The sequence below is a fragment of the Polypterus senegalus genome, chromosome 11, assembly GCF_016835505.1.
Source record: "Polypterus senegalus isolate Bchr_013 chromosome 11, ASM1683550v1, whole genome shotgun sequence".
Classification (NCBI taxonomy): Eukaryota; Metazoa; Chordata; class Cladistia; order Polypteriformes; family Polypteridae; genus Polypterus; species Polypterus senegalus.
In genome coordinates, this window is record NC_053164.1 from 114,849,128 (window position 1) to 114,855,485 (window position 6,358).

Below are 6,358 nucleotides of genomic sequence, written 5' to 3' on the forward strand. Positions count from 1 at the left end.
GTAGTAAGTCTGTGATAAGCGGAATACCGCTACGCTTTCCACTCACGGGAAGGAAGGACAATCCCGACTGCTTTTATATAGTAAGAAAGAAGAAGAAGATATCGCACAGTCTGGAGTAGAAAATCATCTTTTACCTGGAAAAAACGAAACTACAAATCCCATCGTGCATTGCAAAATGGACGGGGCATGTGTGAAACTCTGCGCTTGCGTAGCACTCACGGGACGGAAGGACAATCCCGACCGCTTTTATATAGAAGGATGATGATTTGGCTCCTTTTAATCGCAGTTTAGGACATGCCAAACATTTTTGTGTTTTATGATAGTGTTTTACATCAACCGATGGGATTCAAAGAAGCTCTAAAAATTCAAAAAGAGATGAAGCTATAATTAAATGTTACAGTTCATATACTCAATATATATTTTAAATTTTGTTTTTATTTTTGCTTATTTACCGTTTCTTCATTCCTGCTTCTTAAAATAACAGATTGAATTTTGTTGGCATGCATTTCTTTTTGTTTGTTTTAACTTATGTAATTGTAATTTTATTTTGTTCCAGGCAAGCTCATTTATCGTTGTAATTTAGGATGCAAAAGGGAAAGCGCACTATCACTGCTTTAAATGCACTGTGACAGTTCTACAAAGGACTTGATTTCTAGCACATTTACAAAGATGTGTTCCAAAGGAAGGACCACCACCACCCACCCCTTCAGTGTCCTCTTCCTCAAGTCCGCTGTTATTTGCCTCAACCCCACAGGTTTTAGCATTAGTTACAACCCAGCAAACACCAATACCTGCCTTACCCCTAGGTGAATCAGGAATTTCCAATACCCAGCCCATAAAAGAACATTCATCATATCTTCAGAAATCCACACTTGATTTCACCAAGAAAATACCAACAATATAGTCACCTCTTCAAGAGTCATCACTTGCTACAAACCAGCAAAGAATGCTTACCTCTGCCCCAGAAGAACCATTACTTGCTGTAGCACAGCAAATGCCAATGTTTACTTCACCCCTGGAAAAATCTGTGCTTGCTGTGACCCACCAAACATCAAGCCCTGTTTTACCCCTGCAAGAGTCAACACCCTCCTCAGCTAAGCCAATTTTGACTACACAAGCTAATTTAAGAAAAGTTATAGTGCAGTGTCCTCATTGTAAGTTAGCTTTAAATCGGAAAAATCTTAAAAGACATGTGGAAAGGCGGCATATGTCCACTTCAGATGATATAACATTATCACATCATTTAGAAAGCCATTGTATTGATCCTAGACGTGGCATTTATGCAGTTCGCAAAGCTTTCAGGGGGCCCCCTATTTCTATTCATGTAAAGTAGAAAACTTGGGATTTGATGCAGAACACTGTATGTGAGCTTGAGGAAGGTGCAGTAAATCAGGAAATTGTAGTTAGGAGTGGAATTGTGGCATTTCATTGCATCCATGTACGGTCACTGGACTATTGCAAAATGTATTCACCAAGGATTCACTTGGAAAAAGAGGTTTTGAGTGAGATGGTGCAGGCAAAATGGTTTGGGGAGGCCAAAAAAGATTATGTGAGAAATTATACCAGGAATCTATTGATGAATCTACATCTCTTGCAGTCTTGGTTGACATTGCAGAGGCCTCCAAGCACTTTGTTTCTGAAAACAGTCATATTTCAATAATGTTGGAAAGGTGCTCATCACATACGATAGCAAACTGCCAAAAGAGATGCTACTCTGCTGGGCCCTTGAGCAAGGGCGTTAACCTCCAATTGCTCCAGGGGCTCTGTACAATGGCCGATCCTGCGCTCTGACCCTAAGGGGTATGCGAAAACCAAGTAATTTCCTTCAGGATTAATAAAGTATAATAAAAAATAAATAAATAAAACAAACCACAATGGCACTGTCCATGTACAGGTGCCAAACTGTCTTGTTTACACAAATATATTTCAAAATGGTATTTATTTCAAACTAATAGAGACCTTTTTAGGACTTTGCCATGTAAAGACAGGATTGTGGAGGAATATGTTGAGGAAGAAGAGCATCTTAATCAAGCAAAAGTGTACCCACCTGAGAGAAATGTTTTGAAGCGAATGTTAAAGTACATTTTTGCCAAGAAAAAGTCCCAGCCACCCTACCTGAACATTTGGGAGATGCAGCACATCAAGAATTTCCAAACATCTTTTTTGGTTCTTTTTTTTAAGGTTCTTTATTTCACCTTATACAATTTCTTGTATTAGGAATTTGTTAGTTTTCGCATACCCCTTGGGGTCAGAGCGCAGGATCAGCCATTGTACAGAGCCCCTGGAGCAATTGGAGGTTAACGGCCTTGCTCAAGGGCCCAGCAGAGTAGGATCTCTTTTGGCAGTGATGGGGATTCAAACCAGCAACCTTTGGCATACCAGTGCAGATCCTTAGCCTCAGAACCACCACTCCTCCCATACCACAGGAAAACATTTGCACAGAATGTGAAAGCCATATTAATTTAAGTGAGCCAGTATTGATCACCAAAGTAGCAAAAATCATTACATTGACCAGAGTCTTTGAAGGTGAGTTCAGACTTTATTTTTTGTTTGTCTTGGAATTTCTTAAAGTGACATTTAAGTAATAACCAATCTAACCTCTCCCCCATGCAGGTGTACCAGCCTTTTACAAACAGTGGCCATCTTGTTGAATGTTGTACCGTTATCAGGAGGGGGAACAAGGAGTTCAAAATTATGATGACCATATCATTCTTGGCTTACATTTTTGCTTGTATTTAAGGGCCTCACTTCAGGTGTCAAGTCCTTGAGTGGCTAGCGCTGCTGCCTCGCAGTTAGGAGACCCGAGTTCGCTTCCCACGTCCTCCTTGCGTGGAGTTTGCATGTTCTCCCCGTATCTGCGTGGGTTTCCTTCAGGTACTCCGTTTTCACCCCACAGTCCAAAGACATGCAGGTTAGGTGCATTGGTGATTCTAAATTGTCCCTGGTGTGTGCGCACATGCATGCCCTACGGTGGGCTGGCACACTGCTCCGGGTTTGTTTCCTGCCTTGCGCCCTGTGTTGGCTGGGATTGGCTCCAGCAGACCCCCGTGACTCTGTAGTTAGGATATAGCGGTTTGGATAATGGATGGATGGATGTTTGCCTTGAAATGATTTCCCATGGGTTTTCTCACAGTAAGTTTATTTATTTTTTTTTATTTAATTTATTTTTCTTCTTACATGTAATTATGATGACAAACAGCTTGGTTTACTTTCAGGCACAAGAGAAAAAACACGTGCAGTCCATCCTTGTTTTGAATTCTGGGCTCCTTGGATTGGCCCCTGTACCAGAAAGTCTACCATTGTGTTAAACACTGAATGCGAAAAGTTGCACCATCCAATACCTTCTGAATATGCTGATGTTGTTGTAACAGAGGACAGACTTTTAAATAAAGTCATGACGTAAAAGGTTAGAGCAGATCAACCTTTTTCTTTCTGTAATACTTGTAGCAATAATTTATAATGTCTTATGGACAGCAGTGGCATTGGATGAGTTAATATTCAGTTTCTGATTTTTAAGGTTGATGCTGTGAAGCAGCTGTGGAAGGTGAGTGGTTTGGACAGTACAGGTTCCAAAACAGACCTGATTCTCTGACTGCATGAGGAAATTAGGAGCAGACACATGTATGATAAAATATTTGAAAAAATACGGGGAGCTTCAGGTATGTTTCTTTTGGATATAAATATAATTCCCTACATTTTATCTGTAACATATCATAGTACGGGATGATGTTATCCTATTTTTTTTCCCCCTGTCACTTTTTGACCTTTGTTAGAAATGTATGAAATGACTTGCTTGAATAAATGTGCACGTAAAGTGTTTTAAATGCTTGTTGCTTGAAGATTGTTGAAATATTTACAGATGCATGTTGGGTTCTTCAGTGACTGAAACGGTCAGATAAGTAAAATAACATTGATAGCTGTTTTAGTTGTTGCATAAATAATGCAAATGTCTACACAAAAATCCATTCATTATTCTTAATATTTCTATAGTGTGAACCTGTTCTTCTAAGTTTTATGGTCCTATTGACCCTCCCTGAAAATGGTGCAAGCTGTCTGGTTGAAAGATTCTGTGTTTCCTTTTTAAGACATTTCAAAAACAAATGTATACATAGTTTAAATATTTTGTTTATGTGTTCAGAATTTGTCATGGATTCACATTTGCATCAACTTATGTACATTTGCTTTGTTTAGGTGGTTGGGCAGTAATAATGTGCTCATGTGGTATCATCTACAGTGTGAAGTTTTGTCTGCGAGCAGAAAGCCCAAGAGACTATATGAACCTGCTTTTATCTTGGAAATACATGCCCAATATCGTAGTTTATGATTTTGCTAGAGGTTTAGCAACACATGGTAATCTCTGGGAACCAGAGAAATTGCCCTTCAGTCCTCATGAGCAAGACTCATGGAGCCGTCAGAAAACAACATAAAACTGTCAAAGGAAAAGAAACTGTCTGCCAGTCTCCCTTGACTTCAGGAAAGAAAGAGGAATCTAGATGTGGATGGTCATCCGGTCACCGGATCTGCTGAGTATTATGTCCTATATGACACTTTACATGAAGCCAACACAAAAGATGACAGGGATCTGGTACTGGAGCTTGTTGGCCACTTGAATAGCCAAGTCGCAGAACAATTCTTTTCTAAAATGCCACAGGACAATTATTTTTTAAACATGATGTCTCCAACAACCCAGATTTTTATCATACATTCCATTACACACCATGAAAATAAACAGAAGAATAAATGCCTCATTGACAGGGTCCAAAAAGGACTGGGGCAAAACAAGGTTTCTTTTTCTGCACATGGGCAACTAACAATAGGTAAATTTAAGCTCTTTTCGATTTTCGATGGGACAGGGGGGAATTCTGTTCTAAATGTTTGTGCTCTTTCTTAGCTTATTTATTTATGTATGTATTTTTAAGGTAAGGGTGCAGTAGCAGCAACTCTTTCAGAACAGACAAGTGTGGTGCTTGACAACTGCCCTAGTGTAACACCTACCAGTATGCCAACAGGTTAGTACTAGGGGGACAAATTGCAACAAGCCATATAGGCCATTTTGCCCTTTAATGAATTTATGATTATTAACTTTCTCAGCAGCTGGTTCATATGTGACAGAATGCCAGGTCCAGCTGAAGTTGGATAACATCCATGCGAAAAGGGAGACATGGAGCCAAAGTCTCATTCCAAGTCAACTGAGTTTGGTATATAGGTAGTTACATTTTGTTTTCCAAAAACTTCTGAGCCCACAAAAAAGAAATTAAAAAAAGTATTCTTTTTTATTTTTTCCATTAAAAGCTAAATGAAGTCTTGCAAGGTCAGACACCTCATGATGAGATCATTGTGCAGTTAAACAATGTTACATTAAAAAGGTTGGATTTTTTTTACATTGGGATGTAATGAATAACTAGAGGCAACAGTAAGTAAATAAGGTTTTCTTGCACAATATATTATTGCTTTATTTCAAGAAATGTTCTGCACCCTTTCATTTTTTCTTGTTTTTGATAGATTGCCAACTGATGCTTGTGGCTAATCAGTGACTTTTTTTAACTGAAAATACAGGTTTTACTTATGGGAGCAAAATTAAAAGAAAAGGATTGTATACACCTGATAAATAGTCAAAACTTTTGGAGATCAGTTTTCTAAAACCATGACTCATAGCTAGGACCTTGTTATTCTAAGGTCTTGACATTATATATACAATATACTGTATATATACTGCTCAAAAAATGAAAGGAACCCTTTTTAATGAGAGTATAGCATTGAGTCAATGACACTGGTGGGCTATTGATCTGGTCAGTTAAGTGGCAGAGGGGCTTGTTCATCAGTTTCAGCTGCTTTGGTGCACTGGGGGGGCAACAATGAGACGACCCCCAAAACAGTAATGAATATTTTAACAGGTGGTGGGAGGCCGCTGACTTTTTTTCCTCCTCATCTGTTTTGTAACTCGTTTTGCATTTGGCTACGGTCAGTTTCACTGCTGCTAGCATCAGGTGGGCGATACCTGGACCCTGAAGGGGTGGTATAGGCAGTCCAACTTCTCCAGGATGGCATGCACATCAATACGTGCCATTGCCGGAAGGTTTGCTCTGTCTCCCAGCACAGTCTCAAGGGCATGGAGGAGATTCCAGGGCACAGACAGGCAGTTACTCTAGGAGAGCTGGACAGGGCCCCTTGTAGAAGGTCCTTAACCCATCAGCAGGACCCACTGGTATCTGCTCCTTTGGCCAAGGAGGAACAGGATGAGCACTGCCAGAGCCTACAAAATGACCTCCAGCAAGCCACTGGTGTGAATGTCTTTGATCAAATAATCAGAAACAGACTTCTTAAGAGTGGCCTGAAGGTGGCCCGACATCTTCTAGTG

At 39.9% G+C, this 6,358-nt stretch overlaps 1 pseudogene; it reads left to right on the forward strand.

Annotated features, from left to right (window-relative positions):
- The first annotated feature begins 946 nt into the window (after window positions 1–946).
- On the forward strand, window positions 947–5,527 carry LOC120538603 (annotated as a pseudogene).
- Window positions 5,528–6,358: the final 831 nt, after the last annotated feature.